This window comes from Scyliorhinus torazame, chromosome 24 (genome assembly GCF_047496885.1).
Source record: "Scyliorhinus torazame isolate Kashiwa2021f chromosome 24, sScyTor2.1, whole genome shotgun sequence".
Classification (NCBI taxonomy): Eukaryota; Metazoa; Chordata; class Chondrichthyes; order Carcharhiniformes; family Scyliorhinidae; genus Scyliorhinus; species Scyliorhinus torazame.
The window spans coordinates 38,670,835-38,696,246 of NC_092730.1; the positions used below are offsets into that span (position 1 = coordinate 38,670,835).

Consider the following 25,412-nt stretch of genomic DNA (forward strand, 5'->3'; position numbering starts at 1 on the left):
TAGATGCGGGCAGGTTGTTTCCACTGGTCGGGGAAAGCAGAATCAGGGGGCATAGCCTCAAAATAAGGGGAGGTAGATTTAGGACGGAGTGTAGGAGGAACTTCTTCACCCAAAGGGTTGTGAATCTCTGGAATTCCTTGCCCAGTGAAGCAGTTGAGGCTCCTTCTTTAAACGTTTTTAAGAAAAAGATTAATGCCTTTCTAAAGAATAAAGGGATTCGGGGATATGGTGAACGGGCCGGAGAGTGGAGCTGAGTCCACAAAGATCAGCCATGATCTCATTAAATGGCGGAGCCGGCTCGAGGGTCCAGATGGCCTACTCCTGTTCCAAGTTCTTATGTTCTTATGTCTTCTTCATTCATGGGACTAATGTCGGGATGAGACTGCAAGAAACATTCTGATAGGTATTTGCTTCAAAGCAAACAGGAACGTGTGTTATGTTTACTTTTGGTGTGAGGGAGAATGTAAATAGCAGAGAACAGCCTCGAATCCTCGACCTCAGGCTAATAACCCAGCACGCTTCCGCTGCGGCACTCTGCTCCTTAAACCAGGAGACACAACATTACTGCCCTGCGGTAGCCACACAACTATTCACTTCCTCATTTATTCTTTCAACAAGAACACACTTTTGAGCACATTGATTCTGGTCAGCGTATTTCAGTTAATTTACCTTCGTGCTCAGTGGTTGTTCTGTGTAGGTGATGTGATTTCTTCTGTGACGTTGTTCTGATGGGAAAGTGGGAGTGACTGGAATCACCTTCATAGAATGAAGTTCGGGAAGAAAGTTTCACCTCTTTGGGAACGTTGTTCACGTTGTTACTGATTTCTTCAAACTTTGCCTCAAGACCGACGCCGAAGAGCGTCAACCACGAGCAGAGTGGCGCAGCGGAAGCGTGCTGGGCCCATAACCCAGAGGTCGATGGATCGAAACCATCCTCTGCTATTTATATTCTCACTCACACCAAACGGAAACAAGTTGCTATTGGTCAGCAGCACTTCTGCGAATTTCTTTATTGGTATCAAAGTTTTGCTTTCAGTCTGATCCGGCCTTGGACACCTGTTCTTCAGCTACCCACACTGCAGTCGATGTGACTAAGTTGACTTCTCCCAGAACACTCTTCTGACACATCTACTGGGTGACCGTTCACCTATTTGGACACTGGAGGGGTTGTTCGGCTCCATGTCTCTGAAACCAGCACAGGGAGCAGCTGTGGAGAGAGATTGCAGTCGCCAGAATGCAACTCTCCAATTGGATACTTCACGTCTCTCAGACCTTAGACATTCAATACCGTCGTGCGAGGAACAGGTTGAGCGGGAATTTGGTCCTTGTTGATTGGAGCAAACTGATGAATGCAGCAATGAGAAGCTCCTTAACCCCCAGCAGTTTGGACAACGATGGCACTCAGATACAGGACTGCCTGGGGTTCAAAATTAGGAAAAGCATATCTTGTTTGAAAGGAAATGACGATGAAGATAGAATTTAAGTCGATTTGTGCACGGATCTTAAATTTGACGCGAGCGCATCAGGATGGCGGAGCGGCTAAGGAGCTACGTTCAGGTCGCAGTCTCTTCTGGAGGCGTGGGTTCCACTCACACCCCTGATTTTGACTTTTCCTCCACGAGGTTACATTTTTCCAGGAAGATCCAATAGCTCCCTTTCAGTGGAAAAACATTGGTCTCAGGGCATCAGATTCCGCTTAAATACGCACAGCAAGACTCCACAGGCAAAAGCGCAGTTAATGACTCTATAACCTGCTTCAGTAAACTGGTTGAGGAATGACTATTGATCCCAGGACTCCGGGACAAATTCGTCTTCATTTCTTGTAAGTAGTCTGGCTGGTTGGATTGTTCACATCCGTCCGAGAGAGAAAATGGGAAATCTGTTTCTATTGTGATTCATTGCTCGATAAAGCTTTATTTCCTTGTTGGCCCCCTGTGAGTTATTACTGGATATCGTTGTATATCTATATTGCCCCTCTATGGGGTACTGCTCGATAACGTTTCCGTCCAGCTTTGACAAAGAGTCACCTGGACTCGAAACGTTAGCTCTTTTCACTCCCTTCAGATGTTGTCAGACCGTCTGAGACTTTAAAGAATTTTCTCTGTGGTTCCCTATGTGTGAGCTTTACAATGTTGTAATGTGCCATGCTGCCTCCTTCATTCCTGGGACTAATGTCAGGATTAGACTGCAAAAAGTTTCTGATAGGGATTTGCTGCAAAGCAAACAGGAATCTGCGTTATGTTTACTTTTGGTGTGAGGGAGAATGTAAATAGCAGAGAAATGCCTCGATTCCTCGACCTCAGGCCAATGAACCAGCACGCTTCCGCTGCGCACTCTGCTCCTTAAACCAGGAGCTACAACATTACTGTCCTGCGGTAGCCACACAACTATTCACTTCCTTATTTTTTCTTTCAACAGGAACACACTTTTGAACACACTAATACTGGTCAGCATAGTTCAGATAATTTATTTTCGTGCTGAATGGTTGTTCTGTGAAGGTGATGTGATTGATTCTGTGACGTTATTCTGATGGGAAAGTGGGGAGTGACTGGAATCACCTTCATAGAATGAAGTTCGTGACGGAAGTTTCACTCTCTGGGAACATTAATCACGCTGTTACTGATTTCTTCAAATCTTGCCTCAAGTCCGACCCCGAAGAGAGTCAACCACGAGCAGAGTGGCGCAGCGGAAGCGTGCTGGGCCCATAACCCAGAAGTCGATGGATTGAAACCATCCTCTGCTATTCGTGTTCTCACTCACAACAAACGGAAACAAGTTGCTATTGGTCAGCAGCACATCTGCGATTTTCTTTATTGGTATCAAAGTTTTGCTTTCAGTCTGATCCGGTCTTGGACACCTGTTCTTCAGCTACCCACACTGCAGTCGATGTGACTAAGTTGACTTCTCCCAGAACACTCTTCTGGCGCCTCTACTGGATGACCGTTCACCTGTTTGGACACTGGAGGGGTTGTTCGGCTCCATGTCTCTGAAACCAGCACAGGGAGCAGCTGTGGAGAGATATTGCAGTCGCCAGAATGCAACTCTCCAATTGGATACTTCACGTCTCTCAGATCTTAGACATTCAATACCGTCGTGCGAGGAACAGGTTGAGCGGGACTTTGGTACTTGTTGATTGGAGCAAACTGATGAATGCGGCAATGAGAAGCTCCTTAACCCCCAGCAGTTTGGACAAGGATGGCACTCAGATACAGGACACTGGGTGGGGTTCAAAAGTAGCGAAAGCATATCTTGTTTGAAATGAAATGACGATGAAGATAGAATTTAAGTCGATTTGTACACGGAACGTAGTTTTGACGCCAGCGCACCAGGATGGCCGAGTGGCTATGGCGCTGCGTTAAGGTCGCAGTCTTCTCTAGAGGCGTGGGTTCGAATCGCACTTTTGACATTAACTTTTCCTCCACGAAATGTTCAACCCCAGGAAGATCCAATACCTCACATTCAATGGGCAAGTGGTGGTACGGACTTTGTAGATTGGAGCAAACTGATCAATGCAGAAATGAGAGCTCCTTAACACACAGCGCGTTTGAGAACGATCGCACTCAGATACAAGAGTCTGGCTGGCGTTCAAAAATAGTAAAACCACATCGAGTTTGAAATGAAATGAAGATGAAAATTGAATTAAAATCGATTTGCCCATGGAGCATATCTTTGATCACAGCGCGTCGGGATGGCCGAGCGGTCGAAGGCGCTGCGTTAAGGTTGCAGTCTCCTCTGGAGGCGTGGGTTCGAATCTCACTTCTGACATTACCTTTTCCTCCACGAGGTTACGTGTTTCCAGCAAACCGTTCAACACCAGGAAGATCCAATACCTCCGATTCAATTGGGAAGCGGTGGCGTCAGGACATGAGATTCCTGCTCACATTCGCAAAGCAAGGCCCAACAGACAGAAGCCCAGTCCATGACTGGATGATGTGCTCAGTGAGTCTGGTTGAGGAAATAATATTGATCGCAGGACGCCGGGTAACATTTCTCTTCTCTTGTTGTAAATAGTCTGGCTGGTTGGAATGTCGAGGTGTCTCAGTTGACCTCTCCTAGAATCCTATTCTGCCGCCTTTACTGGATGAACTTCCTGCTGTTTGGACACTTAAGGGTTCTTCGGCTACTTGTCTGTGAAAGCAGCAGCAATGGAGAGTGATTCGAGTCGCCAGAATGCAACTCTCCAATTGGATCCTTCACTCCACTCATATCTTACACTCTCAATACTTCGTGTGAGGAACAGGTAGGCGGCAGTTCGGATTTTGTTGATTGGCGAAAACTGATCAATGAGGAGGTCATTAACGAACAGGGGCTTGGAGAAGCATGGCTCTCCGATACAGGATTCTGTCTAGGGTTTAAAAATAGGAAAAGAGCATCAAGTTTGCAAGGAAATGTCGGTGAGGGTAGAATTTAAATCGATTTGTGCATGGAGCATATGTTTTGCCTGGCCGAGCGGTCGAAGGCGCAGCGTTAAGGTCGCAGGCTCCTCTGGAGGCGTGGGCTCGAATCCCCCTTCTGACATTAACTTTTCCTCCACGAAATGTTCAACCCCAGGAAGATCCAATACCTCACCTTCAATGGGCAAACGGTGAGCTCAGGACATGGGATTCCTGCTTAAATTGGCACAGCATGACCCCACAGGCAGAAGCCCAGTTCATGACTGGATGATATGCACAGCGAGTCTGGTTGACAAATTAATATTGATCCCAGGACTCCGGGTAAAATTCCTCTTCTCTTGTTGTAAATAGCTTGTCTTGTTGGGTGGTCGAAGTGACTCAGTTGACCTCTCCCAGAAGCCTCATCTGCCGCCTTGACTGGATCAACTTCCTGCTGTTTGGACACTGGAGGGGTTATTCGGCTACTTGTCTGTGTAAGCAGCACCAGAAGCAGCTGTGGAGAGAGATTCCAGTCGCCAGTATACAACTGTCTAGTTGGATCCTTCACGCCGCTCGGATCATAGACTCTCTATACCTTTGTGTGAGGAACAGTAAGGCGGCAGTTCGGACTTTCTTGATTAGAGAAAACTGTTCAATGCAGCAATGAGAATCTTCTTAAACACCACCGGCTTGGAGAAGGATGGCACTCAGACACAAGACTCTGCTGGGGTTCAAAAATAGTAAAATCACATCAAGCTTGGAATGTAAAGACAATGAAGATAGAATTTAAATAGATTTGTGCACGGAGCATATATTTTGTCGCAACGTGGCAGGGTGGCCGAGCGGTCGCAGGCGCTGCGCTAAGGTCTCAGTCTTTTCTGGAGGCGTGGGTTCGAATCCCACTTCAGACATTAACTTTTCCTCCACGCAATGTTCAACCCCAGGAAGATCCAATACCTCACATTCAATGGGCAAGCGGTGGCCTCAGGACATGAGATTCCTGCTTGAATTCGTACAGCATGACCCGAAAGGCAGAAGCCCAGTTCATGACAGTAGTAGTTTAAATCCTGCCGGTGGCCAGGGACAGCAGGGTGCGACTGCAAGTCAGGCAGGTAACGGGAAGCAGCAGTCAGGAACTCAGGAGCCTCAGCACTTGACCCTGTCCAACAGGTATGAGGCACTTGCTCCCTGTGTGGATGGCGAACAGGGTTGCAGGAAGGATGAGTCAGCTGACCAAGGCACCATGGTTCAGCAGGCCATTCAAGGGGAGGGAGTAAATAGGCAAGTTGTAGTTGTAGGGGATTCTATTATCAGGGGGATAGATAGTATCCTTTGTGAGCAGAATAAAGAGTCCCGCATGATATGTTGCCTGCCCGGTGCTAGGGTGCGGGACATCTCTGACCGCCTTGAAAGGATACGGGTGAGGGAGGGGGCGGACCCAGTTGTTGTGGTCCATGTCGATACCAACAACATAGGCAAGTCGAGAAAAGAGGACCTGTTTAGAGATTATAAAGAGCTAGGATTCAAATTTAAAAACAGGTCGTCAAGGGTCATAATCTCCGGATTACTGCCCGAGCCACGTGCAAATTGGCATAGGGAGGCAAGAATAAGGGAAGATAAGACGTGACTGAAAGAGTGGTGTGGGAAAGAGGGGTTCCTTTTCATGGGACACTGGCATCAGTTTTAGGACAGGGGGGGACCTATACTGTTGGGATGGTCTCCACCTGAACCGAGCTGGGACCTGTGTTCTGGCGAAAAACGTAAATAGGGTGGTCAGTCGGACTTTAAACTAGAGAATGGGGGGGGAGTCAGGGAACCATGAGGTCAAGTAATCAGTGGGAAGCGTAGCTGCTTAGGAATACAAAAACGCACGAAAAGACAGAACTCAGGAGAGGTTACGATAGTCCCCGTCCCACAAAATATGACACAGTGTATGGAAAGGCTCAGTAAACCAAGGTCCACCATTCTAAGAAAACAAAAAGGGACGGTCAATAGAGAATTAAAGGTGCTATATTTAAATGCGCGCAGTGTACGGAACAAGGTAGATGAGCTTGTGGCCCAGATTGTGACTGGCAGGTATGATGTGGTAGGCATCACAGAGACGTGGTTGCAGGGGGTTCAGGACTGGCATTTAAACCTCCAGGGATTCACAACCTATCGAAGAGACAGAGAGGTGGGCAGAGGGGGCGGGGCTGACTTGTTAATTAGGAATGAAATTAAATCGATAGCACTAAACGACATAGGGTCAGATGATGTGGAGTCTGCGTGGGTAGAGTTGAGGAACCACAAAGGCAAAGAAAAACCATAATGGGTGTTATGTACTGGCCTCCGAACAGTGGTCAGGACCAGGGTCACAAAATGCCCCACGAAATAGAAAGTGCGTGTCAGAAAGGCAAGGTCACAGTGATCATGGGGGACTTTAATATGCAGGTGGACAGGGTAGATAATGCTGCCAGTGGACCCAAGGAAAGGGAATTCATTGAATGTTTACAGGAGGGGTCTTTTTAGAACAGCTTGTGATGGAGCCCACGAGGGGACAGACCATTCTGGACTTAGTTATATGTAATGAGCCAGAATTGATTAAAGATCTTAAAGTAAGGGAACACTTAGGAGGCAGTGATCATAACATGGTAGAATTCAATCTCCAATTTGAAAGAAAGAAGATAGAATCAGATGTAAAGGTGTTACAGTTAAATAAAGGTAACTACAGGGGCATGAGGGAGGAACTGACGAAAATCGACTGGGAGCAGAGCCTAGTGGGAAAGACAGTAGAACAGCAATGGCAGGAGTTTCTGGGAGTAATTGAGGACACAGTACAGATGTTCGTCCCAAAGAAAAGAAAGGTTATCAGAGGGGGGAGTAGGCAGCCATGGCTGACAAAGGAAGTTAGGGAATGCATCAAAGCAACAGAGAAAGCCTATAATGTGGCAAAGAGTAGTGGGAAGTCAGAAGATTCGGAAGGCTACAAAAACAAACAGGATAACAAAGAGAGAAATAAGGAAAGAGAGGATCAATTATGAAGGTAGGCCAGCAAGTAACGTTAGGATTGATAATAAAAGTTTCTTTAAATACATTAAAAACAAACGGGAGGCAAAAGTAGACATTGGGCCGCTCCAAAATGTCCCTGGTAATCTAGTGATGGGAGAGAAGGAAACAGCTGAGGAACTAAATAAGTACTTTGCGTCAGTCTTCACAGTAGAAGACATGAGTAATATCCCAACAATTCAGGAGAGTCAGGGGGCAGAGTTGAATATGGTATCCATCACAAAGGAGAAAGTGCTAGAGAAACAAAGAGGTCTAAAAATTGATAAATCTCCGGGCCCAGATGGGATACATCCTCGAGTTCTAAAGGAGATATCTGAAGAAATAGTGGAGGCGTTAGTTATGATCTTTCAAAAGTCACTGGAGTCAGGGAAAGTCCCAGAGGATTGGAAAATCGCTGTTGTAACCCCCCTGTTCAAGAAGGGAACAAGGAAAAAGATGGAAAATTATAGGCCAATTAGTCTATCCTCGGTTGTTGGCAAGATTCTAGAATCCATTGTTAAGGATGAGATTTCTAAATTCTTGTCAGTACGGGGTCGGATCAGGACAAGTCAGCATGGATTTAGTAAGGGGAGGTCGTGCCTGACAAACCTGTTAGAGTTCTTTGAAGAGATAACACATAGGTTAGACCAAGGAGAGCCAATGGATGTTATCTATCTTGACTTCCAAAAGGCCTTTGATAAGGTGCCTCACGGGAGACTGCTGAGTAAAATAAGGGCCCATGGTATTCGAGGCAAGGTACTAACATGGATTGACGATTGGCTGTCAGGCAGAAGGCAGAGAGTTGGGATAAAATGCTCTTTTTCGGAATGGCAACCGGTGATGAGTGGTGTCCCGCAGGGTTCAGTGTTGGGGCCACAGCTGTTCTCATTATATATTAACGATCTAGATGACGGGACTGGGGACATTCTGGCTAAGTTTGCCGATGATACAAAGATAGGTGGAGGGGCAGGTAGTATGGAGGAGGTGGGGAGGCTGCAGTAAGATTTAGACAGTTTAGGAAAGTGGTCCAAGAAATGGCTGATGAAATTCAACGTGGGCAAGTGCGAGGTCTTGCACTTTGGAAAAAAGAATAGAGGCATGGACTATTTTCTAAACGGTGACAAAATTCATAATGCTGAAGAGCAAAGGGACTTGGGAGTCCTAGTCCAGGATTCTCTCAAGGTAAACCTGCAGGTTGAGTCCGTAATTAAGAAAGCAAATGCAATGTTGTCATTTATCTCAAGAGGCTTGGAATATAAAAGCAGGGATGTACTTCTGAAGCTTTATAAAGCGTTAGTTAGGCCCCATTTAGAAGACTGTGAGAAATGTTGGGCCCCACACCTCAGGAAGGACATACTGGCACTGGAGCGGGTCCAGCGGAGATTCACACGGATGATCCCAGGAATGGTAGGCCAAACATACGATGAACGTCTGAGGATCCTGGGATTATATTCATTGGAGTTTAGGAGGTTGAGGGGATATCTAATAGAAACTTAAAAGATAATTAATGGCTTAGATAGGGTGGACGTAGGGAAGTTGTTTCCATGAGCAGGGGAGACTAGGAGCCGGGGGCACAGCCTTAGAATAAAAGGGAATCACTTTAGAACAGAGATGAGGAGAAATTTCTTCAGCCAAAGAGTAGTGGGTTTGTGGAATTCATTGCCACAGAGGGCGGTGGAGGCCGGGACGTTGAGTGTCTTTAAGACAGAAGTTGATAAATTCTTGATTTCTCGAGGAATTAAGGGCTTGTATTGAGAGCGGGTAAATGGAGTTGAAATCAGCCATGATTGAATGGTGGAGTGGGCTCGATGGGCCGAATGGCCTTGCTTCCGCTCCTATGTCTTATGACTGGATGATATGCTCAGTGAGTCTGGTAGACAAATTAATATTGATCCCAGGACTCCGGGTAAAATTCCTCTTCTCTTGGTGTAAATAGCTTGTCTTGTTGGATTGTCGAAATGACTCAGTTGACCTCTCCCAGAATCCTCTTCTACCGCCTTTACTGGATCAACTTCCTCCTGTTTGGACACTGGAGGGGTTATTCGGCTACTTGCCTGTGTAAGCAGCACCAGAAACAGCTGTGGAGAGAGATTCCAGTCGCCAGTATGCAACTGTCTAGTTGGATCCTTCACGCCGGTCAGATCTTAGACTCTCTATACCTTCGTGTGAGGAACAGTAAGGCGGCTGTTCGGACTTTGTTGATTAGAGAAAACTGATAAAGAAGCAATGAGAATCTCCTTAACCCCCAGCGGCTTGGAGAAGGAAGGCTCTCAGATACAGGACACTGGCTGGGGTTCAGAAATAGTAAAATCACATCAAGTTTGGAACGAAATGTCAATGAAGATAGAATTTAAATAGATTTGTGCACGGGGCATATATTTTGTCGCAACGCGTCAGGATGTCCGATCGGTCAAAGGCGCTGAGTTAAGGTCGCAGTCTCCTCTGGAGGCGTGGGTTCGAATCCCACTTCTAACATTAACTTTTCCCCCAAGTAATGTTCAACCCCAGGAAGGTCCATTACTTCGATTCCATGGGGAAGTGGTGGCCTCAGGACGTGAGATTCCTGCTTTAGTTGGCAGAACAAGACCCTACAGGCAGATGCCCAGTTCACGATAGATGATCTGGTCAGTAAGTCTGTTTGAGCAATTAATTTTGATCCCAGGGCGCCTGCCAAAATTCCTCTTCCCTTGTTGTTAATAGCCGGTCTGGTTGGATTGTCGAGGTGATTCAGTTGACTTCTCCCAGAATCCTTTTCTGCCGCCTTAACTGGATGCACTTCATCCTGTTTGAACACTGGAGTGGTTATTAGGCTATTTGTCTGTGAAATCATCACCAGAAGCAGCTGTGGAGAGAGATTCCAGTCGCCACGATGCAGCTGTTATATTGGATATATCACGCCTCACAGATCTTAGATTCTCAATACCTTCGTGTGAGGAACAGGTCGGCGGCAGTTCCGTCTTTGTTGATTGGAGCAAACAGATCAGTGCAGCAATGAGAAGCTCCTCAAACCCCAGCGGCTTGGAGAAGGATGGCACCCAGATACGGGGCTCTGGCTGGGTTACAGAAATAGGAAAAGCATATCAAGTTTGAAAAGAAATGCAAATGCAGGTGGAATTTAAATCGATTTGTGCATGGAGCATATATTTGGCCACACCTCGTCAGGATGGCCGAGCTGCCGAAGGCGCTGCGTTAAGGTCACAGTCTCCTCTGGAGGCGTGGCTTCGAGTCCCACTTCTGACATTAACTTTTCCTCCACGAGGTTACGTTTCTGCAGCAAAACGTTGAAGTTCAGGAAGATGCAATACCTCCGATTCAATGGGGAAGCGGTGGCCTCAGAACATGTGATTCATCCTTAAATTGGCACAGCAAAACCCCACAGGCAATAGCACAGTTAATGACTGGATGATCTGCTCTGTGGTTGAGGAATTAATATTGATCCCAGGACGCCGGGTCAAATTCCTCTTCTCTTGTTGTAAATAGCCTGTCTGGCTGGATTGTCGAGGTGACTCAGTTGACCTCTCCCAGAATCCTCTTGTGCCGCCTTTGCTGGATGAATGTCCTCCTGTTTGGACGCTGAAGGGGTTCTTTGCCTACTTGTCTGTGAAAGCAGCACCAGAAGCAGCTGTGGAGAGAGATTCCAGTCGCCAGGATGCAACTGTCTAATTGGAGCTTTCACGCCGCTCAGATCTTAGACTCTCAACACCTTCGCGTGAGAAACAGGTAGGCGGCAGCTCGGTCTTTGTTGATTGGAGCAAACTGATCAATGCAGCAATGAGAAGCTCGTTAAACACCAGCGGCTTGGAGAAGGACGGCACTCAGATAGAGGACTCTGGCTGGGGTTCAAAAATAGGAAAAGCACATGAAGTGTGAAAAGAAATTACGATGAATATAGAATTTAAATCGATTTGTGCACGGAGCATCTGTTTTGTCACAAAGCGTTAGGATGGCCGAGCGGTCGAAGGCGCTGCGTTAAGTTTGCAGTCTCCTCTGGAAGCGTGCGTTCGAATTCCCTTCTGACATTAACATTCCTTCCATGAGGTTATGTTCCTCAAACAAAATGTTCAACCCCAGGAAGATCCAATACCTCCGGTTCAATTGGGAAGTTGTGGCCTCAGGACATGAGATGAACTTCCTCCTGTGTGGACACAGAAGAGGTTCTTTGGCGACTTGTCTGTGAAAGCGGCACCAGAAGCAGCTGTGGAGAGAGATTCCAGTCGCCAGGATGCAACTGTCTAATTGGAGCTTTCACGCCGCTCAGATCTTAGACTCTCAATACCTTCGCGTGAGGAACAGGTAGGCGGCAGCTCGGTCTTTGTTGATTGGAGCAAACTGATAAATGCAGCAATGAAAAGCTCCTTAACCCCCCAGCGGCTTGGAGAAAGATCGCACTCAGATGCAGGTCTCTGGCTGGGGTTCAAAAATAGGAAAAGAACATCTTGTTTGAAAGGAAATTACGATGAAGATAGAATTTAAATCGATTTGTGCACGGAGCATATCTGTTGCCACAGCGCGGCAGGGTGGCCGAACGTTCGAAGGCGCTGCTTTAAGGTCCCAGTCGCAGCATTAAGATCGCAGTCTTCCCTGAGGCCTGTGTTCGACTCCCACTTCTGACATTAACTCTTCTTCCACGAGGTTACATTTCTCCAGCAAAATGTTCAACCACCAAACATCCAATACCTCCCATTCAATGGGGAACCGTTGGCCTCAGGACGTGAGATTCCTGCTTAAATTGGCACAGCAATACCCCACTGGCAAAGTCCCAGCTAGTGACCGGATAATCTGCTCAGTGACTCTGGTTGAGGAATTAATATGGATCCCAGGACTCCGGTCAAAATTCCTCTTCACTTGTTGTAAATAGTCTGGCTGGTTGGATTGTCGAGGTGACTCATTTAACCTCTCACATAATCCTCTTCTGCTGCCTTTACTGGATGAACGTCCTCCTGTTTGGACACTGCAGGGGTTCTTTGGCTACTTGTCTGTGAAAGCAGCAAGAGAAGCAGCTGTGGAGAAAGATTCCAGTCGCAAGAATGCAACAGTCTAATTGCATCCTTCACGCCGCTCAGATCTTCGACTCTCAATAATGAGGAACAGGTCGGCGGCAGTTTGGTCTTTGTTGATTGGAGCAAACAGGTCAATGCAGCGTTGAGAAGCTCCATAACCCCCAGCGGCTTGGAGATCGATGCCAGTCGGATGCAAGACTCTGGCTGTGGTTCAAAAATAGGAAAATCACATCGAGTTTAGAATGAAATGATGATTAAGAAAGATCTCAAATCGATTTGTGCACGGAGGAGGGCTTCTGCCAGAGCGTCTCAGGATGGCCGAGCGATCGTAGACACTGCATTCAGGTGGCAGTTTCGTCTGGAGGCGTGTGTTCGAATCCCACTGCTGACATTAACTTTCCGTCCACGAGGTTAAATTTCTGCAGCAAAATGTTCAACCTCAGGAAGGTCCAATAACTCAGATACAATGGGGAAGCGGTGGCCTCAGGACATGAGATTCCTGCTTCGATTCGCACAAGAAGACCGTACAGATAGAAACCCAATTCATGGCTGGATGATCTGCTCAGTGACTCTGGTTGAGGAATTAACATTGATCCCAGGACTCCGGGTAAAATTCCTCTTCTCTTGTTGTGAGTAGTTTGGTTGGTTGGATTGTCAAGGTAAACTCAGTTTTTCGAAGAGGTCACAAAGATGATTGATGCAGGTAGGGCAGTGGATGTTATCTATATGGACTTCAGTAAGGCCTTTGACAAGGTCCCTCATGGTAGACCGGCACAAAAGTTGAAGTCACATGGGATCAGGGGTGAGCTGGCAAGTTAGATCGAGAACTGGTTAGGTCATAGAAGGCAGAGTGCAGCAATGGAAGGGTGCCTTCCTAATTGGATGGCTGTGACTAGTGGTGTTCCGCAGGGATCAGTGCTGGGACCTTTGATGTTCGTAGAAAACATAAATGATTTGGAGGAAAATGTAACTGCTCTGATAAGTAAGTTTGCAGACGACACACAGATTGGTGGAATTGCGGATAGAGATGAGGACAGTCAGCGGATACCGCAGGATTTAGATCGTTTGGAGACGTGGGTGGAGAGATGGCAGATGGCGTTTAATCCGGACAAATGTGAGGTAATGCATTTTGGAAGGTCTAATGGAGGTAGGGAATATACAGTGAATGGTAGAACACTCGAGAGTATTGAAAGTCAGAGAGATCAAGGTGAACAGGTCCACAGGTCATTGAAAGGGGCAACACAGGTGGAGAAGGTAGTCAGAAAGGCATACGGCATGCTTGCCTTCATTGGCCGGGGCACTAAGTACAAGAATTGGCACGTCATGTTGCAGCTGTATAGAACCTTAGTTTGGCCACACTTTGAGTAGAGTGTTCAATTCTGGTCGCCACACTACCAGAAGGGTGTGGAGGCTTTATGAAGGGTGCAGAAGAGATTTACCAGGATGATGCCCGGTATGGAGGGCATTAGTTATGAGGAGCGGTTGAATAAACTCGGTTTGTTCTCACTGGAACGACGGAGGTTGACGGGCGAGCTGATAGTGGTCTACAAAATTATGAGGGGCATAGACACAGTGGATAGTCAGAGGCATTTGCCCAGGGTAGGGGTGTTAATTACTGGGCGGCATCGGTTTAAGGTGCGCGGGGCAATGTTTAGAGGAGATGTACGAGGCACGTTTTTTACACAGAGGGTAGTGGGTGCCTGGAACTCGCTGCCGGAGGAGGCGGTGGGACCATGGACGATAGTAACATGGAAGGGGCATTTTGACAAATACAGGAATAGGATGGGAATAGAGGGATACGGAACCAGGAAGTATAGAAGATTTTAGTTTAGACGGGTAGCATGGTCGGCACGGGCTTGGAGGGCCGAAGGGCCTGTTCCTGTGCTGTACTTTTCTTTGTTCTTTGTTCTTGTTTGAAATGAAATGACAATGACGATAGAATTTAAATCGATTCGTGCACGGAACACACCGTTTGTCACAGCGCGTACCGATGGCCGAGCGGATGAAGGTGCTGCGTTTCGGTCACAGTCTCCTCTGGAGACGTGTGTTCGAATCTCACTTCAGACATTCAACTTTCATCCGCGAGGATCCATTTCTCCAGCGAAGTGTTGAACCCGAGGATAATCCAATACCTCCGATTCAATGGCGAAGCGGTGGCCTCAGGGCGTGAGATTCTTGCTTAAATACGCACAGCAAGACCCCGCAGGCAGAAGCCAAGTTCATGACGAGATGATCTGCTCAGTGACTCTGGTTGAGGAATTAATAATGATCACAGGACTCCTGGTAAATTTTCACTTCCCTTGTTGTAAATAGTCTGGCTGCTTGGATTGGCGCAGGTGAATCCGTTGGCTTCTCCCAGAAAGTTCTTCTGCCGCCTTTACAGCATGAACTTCCTTGTGTTTGGACACTGGAGGCGTTATTCGGCTACTTGTCTGTGAAAGCAGCACCAGATGCAGCTGTGGAGAGAGTTACAGTCGCCAGAATGCAACTGTCTAATTGGATCCTTTCCGCCGCTCAGATCTTAGACTCTTAATACCTTCGTGTGAGGAACAGGTAGGCGGCAGTACGGACTTTGTTGATTGGAGCAAACTGATCAATGCAGAAATGAGAGCTCCTTATCACACAGCGCGTTGGAGAACGATCGCACTCAGATACAAGAGTCTGGCTGGCGTTCAAAAATAGTAAAACCACATCTAGTTTGAAATGAAATGAAGATGAAAATTAAATTTAAATCGATTTGCGCATGGCGCATATCTTTGGCCACAGTGCGTCAGGATGACCGAGCGGTCAAAGGCGCTGCGTTAATATCGCAGTCTCCTTTGGAGGTGTGGGTTCGAATTCCACTTCTGACATTAACTTTTCCTCCACGTGGTTACATTTCTCCAGCAAAATTTGCAACGCCAGGAAGATCCAATACCTCCCATTCAATGGGGAAGCGTTGTCCTCCGGGAATGAGATTCCTGCGTATATTCGCACAGCGAGACCCCACAGGCAGATGCCCAGTTCATGACTGGATAATCTGCTCAGTGACTCTGTTTGAGCTATTAATAAGGATCCCAGGATTCCGGGTAAATTTCTCTTCTCTTGTTGTAAATAGTCTGGCTGGTTGGATTATTGAGATGTCTCAGTCGACCTCTCGCAGAATACTTTTCTGCCGCCTTTACTGGATGAACGTCCTCCTGTTTGGACACTGAAGGGTTTTCTGGCTACGTGTTTGTGAAAGCAGCACCAGAAGAAGCTGTGGAGAGAGATTACAGTCGCAAGGATGCAACTGTATAATTGGATCCTTCACGCCGCTCAGATCTTAGACTCTCAATATCTTCATGTGAGGAACAGGTCGGCGGGAGTTCGGTCTTTGTTGATTGCAGCAAACTGATCAATGCAACGACGCGAAGCTCCTTAACCCCTAGCGGCTTGGAGAAGGACGGCACTCAGATACAGGACTCTGGCTGGTGTTCAAAAATAGGAAAAGCACAACTGATTAGAAATAAAATGACAATGAAGATAGAATTTAAAGTTCTTCAGTGAGCGATGGTGGTATAATGGTGAGCATAGCTGCCTTCCAAGCAGTTGACCTGGGTTCGATTCCCAGCCATCGCAGAAAAAGCTTATTTCGAAATTTTGGGCAGCAAGGTAGCACAGTTGTTTCACAGCTCCAGGGTTCCAGGTTCGATTCCCGGCTTGGGTCACTGTCTGTGCGGTGTCTGCACGTTCTCCCCATGTCTGCCTGAATTTCACCCCGGGTGCTCCGGTTTCCTCCCACGGCATAAAGACGAGCTGGCTCGGGGAATTGGTCATGCGTAATTGCCCTTCGTGTCCAAAAAGGTCGGAAGGATTATTGGGTTGCGGGGTGAGGGTGGTAGGATGGAATTGACGTCTTAAGTGGATCGGTGCAGACTCGATGGGCGAATGGACTCCTTCTGCACTGTATGTTCTATGTCTATTTGTGCATGAGCATAACAGTTTCTGCAGCTCGTCAGGGTGGCCGAGCGGTCGAAGGCGCGGCGTTAAGGACGCAGTCTCCTCCTCTGGAGGCGTGGGTTCGAATCCTACTTCTAACATTGCCTTTTTTTCCACGAGGTTACATTTCTCCAAAAATTGTTCAACCCCAGGAAGATCTCATACCTCCCATTCAATGGGGAAGCGGTGGCCTCGGGACGCGAGATTCGTACTTAAATTCGCACAGCAAGACCCACAGTCAGAAGCCCAGTTCATGACTGGATGATCTGCTCAGTGACTCTGGTTGAGGAATAAATACTGATGCCAGGACTCCGGGTAAATTTCCACTTCCATTGTTGTAAATAGTCTGGCTGGTTGGATTGTCGGACGTGAATCAGTTGGCTTCTTCCAGAAAGTTCTTCTGCCGCCTTTACAGCATGAACATCCTCGTGTTTGGACACTGGAGGCGTTATTCGGCTACTTCTCTGTGAAAGCAGCACCAGATGCAGCTGTGCAGAGATATTCCAGTCGCCAGGATGCAACTGTCTCATTGGATCCTTCCCGCCACTCAGATCTTAGACTCTTAATTCCTTCGTGTAAGGAACAGTTAGACGGCAGTACGGACTTTGTTGATTGGAGCAAACTGATCAATGCAGAAATGAGAGCTCCTTAACACACAGCGTGTTGGAGAACGATCGCACTCAGATGGAAGAGTCTGACTGGCGTTCAAAAATAGTAAAACCACATCTAGTTTGAAATGAAATGAAGATGAAAATTAAATTTAAATCGATTTGCGCATGGAGCATATCTTTGGCCACAGTGCGTCAGGATGGCCGAGCGGTCGAGAGCGCTGTGTTAAGATCGCACTCTCCTCTGGAGGCGTGGGTTCGAATTCCCCTTCTGACATTAACTTTTCCTCCACGTGGTTAAGTTTCTCCAGCAAAATTTGCAACGCCAGGAAGATCCAATACCTCCCATTCAATGGGTAAGCGGTGGCCTCCTGGAATGAGATTCCTGCTGATATTCGCACAGCAAGACCCCACAGGCAGAAGCTCAGTTCATAACTGGATAATCTGCTCAGTGACTCTATTTGTGGAATTAATAATGATCCCAGGATTCCGGGCAAATGTCTCGTCTCTTGTTGTAAATAGTCTGGCTGGTTGGATTGTCGAGGTGTCTCAGTCGACATCTCCCAGAAAACTCTTCTGCCGCCTTTACTGGATGAACGACCTCCTGTTTGGACACTGAAGGGTTTTCTGGCTACTTGTTTGTGAAAGCAGCACCAGAAGCAGCTGTGGAGAGAGATTCCAGTCGCAAGGATGCAACTGTATAATTGGATCCTTCCCGCCACTCAGATCTTAGACTCTTAATACCTTCGTGTCAGGAACAGTTAGACGGCAGTACGGACTTTGTTGATTGGAGCAAACTGATCAATGCAGAAATGAGAGCTCCTTAACACACAGCGCGTTGGAGAACGATCGCACTCAGATGCAAGAGTCTGGCTGGCGTTCAAAAATAGTAAAACCACATCTAGTTTGAAATGAAATGAAATGAAGATGAAAATTAAATTTAAATCGATTTGCGCATGGAGCAAATCTTCGGCCGCCATGCGTCAGGCTGGCCGAGCGGTCGTGGGCGCTGCGTTAAGGTAGCAGTCTTATCTGGAAGCGTGGTTCGAATCCCACTTCTGACATTCCCTTTTCCTCCACGTGGTTACGTTCCTCCAGCAAAATATGCAACACCAGGAAGGTCCAATACCTCCCATTCAATGAGGAAGCGGTGGCCTCCTGGAATGAGATTCCTGCTGATATTCGCACAGCAAGACCCCACAGGCAGAAGCCCAGTTCATAACTGGATAATCTGCTCAGTGACTCTGGTTGACGAATTAATACTGATCCCAGGACTCCGGGTAAGTTTCCACTTCCCTTGTTGTATATAGTCTGGCTGGTCGGATTGTCGGACGTGTATCAGTTGGCTTCTTCCAGAAAGTTCTTCTGCCGCCTTTACAGCATGAACATCCTCGTGTTTGGACACTGGAGGCGTTATTCGGCTACTTGTTTGTGAAAGCAGCACCAGAACCAGCTGTGGAGAGAGATTCCAGTCGCCAGGATGCAACTTTCTCATTGGATCCTTCCCGCCACTCAGATCTTAGACTCTTAATACGTTCGTGTAAGGAACAGTTAGACGGCAGGACGGACTTTGTTGATTGGAGCAAACTGATCAATGCAGAAATGAGAGCTCCTTAACACACAGCGTGTTGGAGAACCATCGCACTCAGATGCAAGAGTCTGGCTGGCGTTGAAAAATAGTTAACCCACATCTAGTTCGAAATGAAATGAAGATGAAAATTAAATTTAAATCGATTTGCGCATGGAGCATATCTTTTGCCGCAGTGCTTCAGGATGGCCGAGCGGTCGAAGGCGCTGCGTTAAGGTCGCAGTCTTCTCTGGAGGCGTGGTTTCGAATCCCACTTCTGACATTCCCTTTTCCTCCACGTGGTTACATTTCTCCAGCAACATTTGCAACACCAGGAAGATCCAATACTTCCCATTCAATGCGAAAGCGGTGGACTCCGGGAATGAGATTCCTGCTGATATTCGCACAGCAAGACCCCACAGGCAGAAGCCCAGTTCGCAACTGGATAATCTGCTCAGTGACACTATTTGAGGAATTAATAATGATCCCAGGATTCCGGGTAAATGTCTCGTCCCTTGTTGTAAATAGTCTGGCTGGTTGGATTATTGAGGTGTCTCAGTCGACATCTCCCCGAAAACTCTACTGCCGCCTTTACTGGATGAATGTCCTCCTGTTTGGACACTGGAGGGTTCTCTGGCTACTTGTTTGTGAAAGCAGCACCAGAAGCAGCTGTGGAGAGAGATTCCAGTCGCAAGGATGCAACTGTATAATTGGATCCTTCACGCCGCTCAGATCTTAGACTCTCAATATCTTCATGTGAGGAACAGGTCGGCGGGAGTTCGGTCTTTGTTGATTGCAGCAAACTGATCAATGCAACAATGCGAAGCTCCTTAACCCCCAGCGGCTTGGAGAAGGACGGCACTTAGATACAGGACTCTGGCTGGTGTTCAAAAATAGGAAAAGCACAACTGATTAGAAATGAAAAGTCAATGAAGATAGAATTTAAAGTTCTTCAGTGAGCGATGGTGGTATAATGGTGAGCATAGCTGCCTTCCAAGCATTTCATCTAGGTTCGATGCCCGGCCATCACAGAAAAAATTTATTTCGAAATTTTGGGGAGCAAGGTAGCGCCGTGGTTAGCACAGTTGTTTCACAGCTCCAGGGTTCCAGGTTCGATTCCCGGCTTGGGTCACTGTCTGTGCGGAGTCTGCACGTTCTCCCCATGTCTGCGTGAATTTCACCCCGGGTGCTCCGGTTTCCTCCCACAGCATAAAGACGCTCTGGCTAGGGGAATTGGTCATGCGTAATTGCCTTTAGTGTCCAAAAAAGTAGGAAGGATTATTGGGTTGCGGGGTGAGTGTGATAGGATGGAATTGACGTCTTAAGTGGGTCGGTGCAGACTCGATGGGCCGAATGGACTCCTTCTGCTCTGTATGTTCTCTGTCTATGTCTATTTGTGCACGTAGCATAACGTTGTCGCCAGCTCGTCAGGCTGGCCGAGCGGTCGAAGGCGCTGCGTTAATGTTGCAGTCTCCTCTGGAGGCGTGGGTTCGAATCCTACTTCGGACATTGCCTTTTTTTCCACGAGGTTACATTTCTCCAACAAATGTTCAACCCCAGGAAGATCTAATACCTCCCATTCAATGGGGAAGCGGTGGCCTCGGGACGTGAGATTCGCACTTAAATTCGCACAGCAAGACCCCACAGTCAGAAGCCCAGTTCATGACGGGATGATCTGCTCAGTGACTCTGGTTGAGGAATTAATATTGATCCCAGGACTCCGAGTAAATTTCCACTTCCCTTGTTGTAAATAGTCTGGCTGGTTGGATTGTCGGACGTGAATCAGTTGGCTTCTTCCAGAAAGTTCTTCTGCCGCCTTTACAGCATGAGCGACCTCCTGTTTTGACACTGAAGGGTTCTCTGGCTACTTGTTTGTGAAAGCAGCACCAGAATCAGCTGTGGAGAGAGTTTCCAGTCGCAAGGATGCAACTGTACAATTGGATCCTTCACGCCGCTCAGATCTTAGACTCTCAATACCGTCGTGTGAGGAACAGGTCGGCGGGAGTTCGGTCTTTGTTGATTGCAGCAAACTGATCAATGCATCAATGCGAAGCTCCTTAGCCCCCAGCGGCTTGGAGAAGGACGGTACTCAGATTCAGGATTATGGCTGGTGTTCCAAAATAGGAAAAGCACAACTGATTAGAAATAAAATGCGAATGAAGATATAATTTAAAGCGGGTCTGTGAGCGATGGTGGTACAGTGGTGAGCATAGTTGCCTTCCAAGCAGTTGACCCGTGTTCGATTCTCGGCCATCGCAGAAGAAATTTATTTCGAAATTTTGGACAGCAAGGTCGAATCGTGGTTAGCACAGTTGCTTCACAGCACCAGGGTTCCAGTTTCGATTCCCGGCTTCGGTCACTGTCTGTGCGGAGTCTGCATGTTCTCCCTGTGTCTGCGTGAATTTCACCCCGGGTGCTCTGGTTTTCTCCTCCAGCCCAAAGACGTGCAGGCTAGTTGAATTGGCCATGCAAAATTGCCCTTCGTGTCCACAAAAGTAGGAAGGATTATCCGGTTGCGGGGTGAGGGTGATAGGGTGGAATTGAGGGCTTAAGTGGGTCGGTGCAGACTCGATAGGCCGAATGGCCTCCTACAGCACTGTATGTTCTATGTCTATGTCTATTTGTGCACGGAGCATAACATTTCCCCCAGCTCGTCAGGATGGCCAAACTGTCTTGCTGGAGGCGAGGGTTCGAATGCCCCTCTGACATTAACTTTTCTTCCACGTGCTTACATTTCTCCAGCAAAATGTTCAGGCCCAGGGAGATCCAATACCTCCGATTCAAAGGGGAAGCGGTGGCCTCGGGGCGTGAGATTCGTGCTTAAATTCGCACAGCAAGTTCCCACAGGCAGAAGCCCAGTTCATGACGGCATGATCTGCTCAGTAACTCTGGATCAGGAATTAATAATGATCCCAGGACTCCGGGTAAATTTCCACTTCCCTTGTTGTAAATAGTCTGGCATGTTGTATTGGCGGATGTAAATAAGTTGGCTTCTCCCAGAATGTTCTTCTGCCGCCTTGACAGCATGAACATCCTCGTGTTTGGACACTGGAGGGGCTATTAGGCTACTAGCCTGTGAAAGCAGCACCAGAAGCAGCTCTGCAGAGAGATTCCAGTCGCCAAGATGCAACTGTCTAATTGGATCCATCAGGCCGCTCAGATCTTAGACTCTTAATACCTTCGTGTGAGGAACAGGTAGGCGGCAGTACGGACTTTGTTGAATAGAGCAAACTGATCAATGCAGAAATGAGAGCTCCTTAACACACAGCGTGTTGGAGAACGATCGCACTCAGATACAAGAGTCTGGCTGGCGTTCAAAAATAGTAAAACCACATCTAGTGTGAAATGAAATGAAGATGAAAATTGAATTTAAATCGATTCGCCGATGGAGCATATCTTGGGTTACAGCGCGTCAGGATGGCCGAATGGTCGAAAGCGCTGCGTTAAAGGTTGCAGTCTCCTCTGGAGGGGTGGGTTCGAATCCTACTTCTGACATTAACTTTTCCTCCACGTGGTTACGTTTCTCCAGCAAAATGTGCAACCCCAGGAAGATTCAATGGGGAAGCGGTTACCTTCGGGAATGAGATTCCTGCTTACATTCGCACAGCAAGACCTCACAGGGAGAAGCCCAGTTCATCACTGGATAATATAAGAACTAGGAGCAGGAGTAGGCCATCTGGCCCCTCGAGCCTGCTCCACCATTCAATGAGATCATGGCTGATCTTTTGTGGACTCAGCTCCACTTTCGGGCCCGAACACCATAACCCTTAATCCCTTTATTCTTCAAAAAACTATCTATCCTTATCTTAAAAACATTTAATAAAGGAGCCTCTACTGCTTCACTGGGCAAGGAATTCCATAGATTCACAACGCTTTGGGTGAAGAAGTCCTTCTAAACTCAGTCCTAATTCTACTTCCCCTTATTTTGAGGCTATGCCCCCTAGTTCTGTTTTCACCCGCCAGTGGAAACAACCTGCCCGCGTCTATCCTTTCTATTCCCTTCATAATCTCATATGTTTCTATAAGATCCCCCCTCATCCTTCTAAATTCCAATGAGTACAGTCCCAGTCTACTCAACCTCTCCTCGTAATCCAACCTCTACAGCTCTGGGATTAACCTAGTGAATCTCCTCTGCACACCCTCCAGTGCCTGTACGTCCTTTCTCAAGTAAGGAGACCAAAACTGAACACAATACTCTAGGTGTGGCCTCACTAACACCTTATACAATTGCAGCAGACCCTCCCCAGTCTTAAACTCCATCCCTCTAGCAATGACGGACAAAATTCCATTTGCCTTCTTAATCACCTGTTGCACCTGAAAACCAACTTTTTGAGACTCATGCACTAGAACACCCAGGTCTCTCTGCACAGCAGCATGTTTTAATATTTTATCATTTAAATAATAATCTCTTTTGCTGTTATTCCTACCAAAATGGATAACCTCACATTTGTCAACATTGTATTCCATCTGCCAGACCCTAGCCCATTCACTTAGCCTATCCAAATCCCTCTGCAGACTTCCAATATCCTCTGCACTTTTTGCTTTACCACTGATCTTAGTGTCGTATGCAAACTTGGACACATTGCCCTTGGTCCCCAACTCCAAATCATCGATGTAAATTGTGAACAGTTGTGGGCCCAACACTGATCACTGAGGGACACCACTAGCTACTGATTGCCAACCAGAGAAACACCCATTAATCCCCACTCTTTGCTTTCTATTAATTAACCAATCCTCTATCCATGCTACTACTTTCCCCTTAATGCCATGCATCTTTATCTGATGCAACAACCTTTTGTGTGGCACCTTGTCAAAGGCTTTCTGGAAATCCAGATATACCAGATATACCACATCCATTGGCTCCCCGTTATCTACCGCAATGTTAATGTCCTCAAAATATTCCACTAAATTAGTTAGGCGCGACCTGCCCTTTATGAACCCATGCTGCGTCTGTCCAGTGGGACAATTTCCATCCAGATGCCTCGCTATTTCTTCCTTGATGATAGATACCAGCATCTTCCCTACTACCGAAGTTAAGCTCACTGGCCTATAATTACCCGCTTTCTGCCTACCTCCTTTTTTAAACAGTGGTGTCACGTTTGCTAATTTCCAATCCGCCGGGACGGCCCCAGATAATTTTGGTAAATTATCACTAGTGCATTTGCAATTTCCCTAGCCATCCCTTTTAGCACTCTGGGATGCATTCCATCAGGTCCAGGAGACTTGTCTACCTTTAGCCCCATGAGCTTGCCCATCACTACCTCCTTGGTGATAACAATCCTCTCAAGGTCCTCACCTGTCAAAGCCTCATTTCCATCAGTCACTGGCATGTTATTTGTGTCTTCCACTGTGAAGACCGACCCAAAAAACCTGTTCAGTTCCTCAGCCATTTCCTCATCTCCCATTACTAAATCTCCCTTCTCATCCTCCAAAGGACAAATATTTACCTTAGCCACTCTTTTTTGTTTTATGTATTTGTAGAAACCTTTACTATCTGTTTTTATATTCTGAGCAAGTTTACTCTCATAATCTATCTTACTCTTCTTTATAGCTTTTTTAGTAGCTTTCAGTTGCCCCCTAAAGATTTCCCAGTCCTCTAGTCTCCCACTGATCTTTGCTACTTTGTATGTTTTATCCTTCAATTTGATACTCTCCCTTATTTCCTTAGATATCGACGGTCGATTTTCCCTCTTTTTACCGCCCTTCCTTTTTGTTGGTATTTACCTTTGCTGAGCACTGTGCAAAATCACTTGGAAGGTTCTCCACTGTTTCTCAACTGTTTCACAATAAAATATTTGCTCCCAGTCTACCTTAGCTAGTTCTTCTCTCATCCCATTGTAATCTCCTTTGTTTAAGCGCAAAACACTAGTGCTTGATTTTACCTTCTCACCCTCCATCTGTATTTTAAATTCCATCATATTGTGATCGCTCCTTCCGAGAGGTTCCCTAACTATGAGATCCTGAATCAATCCTGTCTCATTACACAGGACCAGATCTAGGACCGCTTGTTCCCTCGTAGGTTCCACCTAGGAAACTATCGCGGATACATTCTATAAACTCCTCCTCAAGGCTGCCTTGACTGACCTGGTTAAACCAATCAACATGTAGATTAAAATCCCCCATGATAACTGGTGTACCATTTCTACATGCATCTGTTATTTCATTGTTTATTGCCTGCCCCACCATAATGTTACTATTTGGTGGCCTATAGATTACTCCTATCAGTGACTTTGTCGCCTTACTATTCCTGATTTCCACCCAAATGGATTCAACCTTATCCTCCATAGCACCGGTGTCACCCCTTACTGTTGCCCGGATGTCATCCTTAAATAACAGAGCTACACCACCTCCCTTACCATCCACTCTGTCCTTCCGAAAGGTTTGATACCCTCGGATGTTTAACTCCCAGTCGTGACCATCCTTTAACCATGATTCAGTAATGGCCACTAAATCATAGTCATTCACGACGATTTGCGCCATCAACTCATTTACCTTATTCTGAATAATACGAGCATTCAGGTAAAGTACACTTATGTTGGCTTTTTTACCTCTGTTCTGAATCTTAACACCTCGATCAGTAACCTCTCCTAAGTTATATTTCCTCTTAACCTTTCTCCTAATTTTCCTTGTCATCGAACCCATATCTTCCTGTAACAACCTGCCGCGTTGCTTAACATTAATGTTTTCACTTCCCGTTTTATTTCTTTTAGTATTCGTGGTCCTATTCACTGAGCTCCCCTCAGTCACTGTACCTTGTACTGTCGCCCTTTTTGATTTTTGACTATGGCTTCTCTGCCTTACACTTTCCCCATTACTGCCTTTTATTTCTGTCCCTGTTTTACAACCTTCCAACTTCCTGCATCGGTTCCCATCCCCCTGC

The 25,412-nt window shown here is 46.9% G+C and overlaps 6 non-coding genes across 6 annotated transcripts; all 6 read left to right on the top strand.

The window, feature by feature from the left end:
• The first annotated feature begins 870 nt into the window (after positions 1-870).
• On the top strand, positions 871-942 carry trnam-cau (transfer RNA methionine (anticodon CAU)). The gene has a single exon. It is a non-coding gene; the product is annotated as a tRNA-Met (tRNA).
• Positions 943-3,682: 2,740 nt separating this feature from the next.
• Positions 3,683-3,765, top strand: trnal-aag (transfer RNA leucine (anticodon AAG)). The gene has a single exon. It is a non-coding gene; the product is annotated as a tRNA-Leu (tRNA).
• An 11,401-nt stretch (positions 3,766-15,166) lies between these two features.
• trnai-aau (transfer RNA isoleucine (anticodon AAU)) lies at positions 15,167-15,249 on the top strand. Its single transcript has one exon. It is a non-coding gene; the product is annotated as a tRNA-Ile (tRNA).
• Positions 15,250-15,925: 676 nt separating this feature from the next.
• On the top strand, positions 15,926-15,997 carry trnag-ucc (transfer RNA glycine (anticodon UCC)). The gene has a single exon. It is a non-coding gene; the product is annotated as a tRNA-Gly (tRNA).
• Positions 15,998-18,732: 2,735 nt separating this feature from the next.
• Positions 18,733-18,815, top strand: trnal-aag (transfer RNA leucine (anticodon AAG)). The gene has a single exon. It is a non-coding gene; the product is annotated as a tRNA-Leu (tRNA).
• Positions 18,816-20,718: 1,903 nt separating this feature from the next.
• trnag-ucc (transfer RNA glycine (anticodon UCC)) lies at positions 20,719-20,790 on the top strand. The gene has a single exon. It is a non-coding gene; the product is annotated as a tRNA-Gly (tRNA).
• The last annotated feature ends 4,622 nt before the right edge of the window (positions 20,791-25,412 follow it).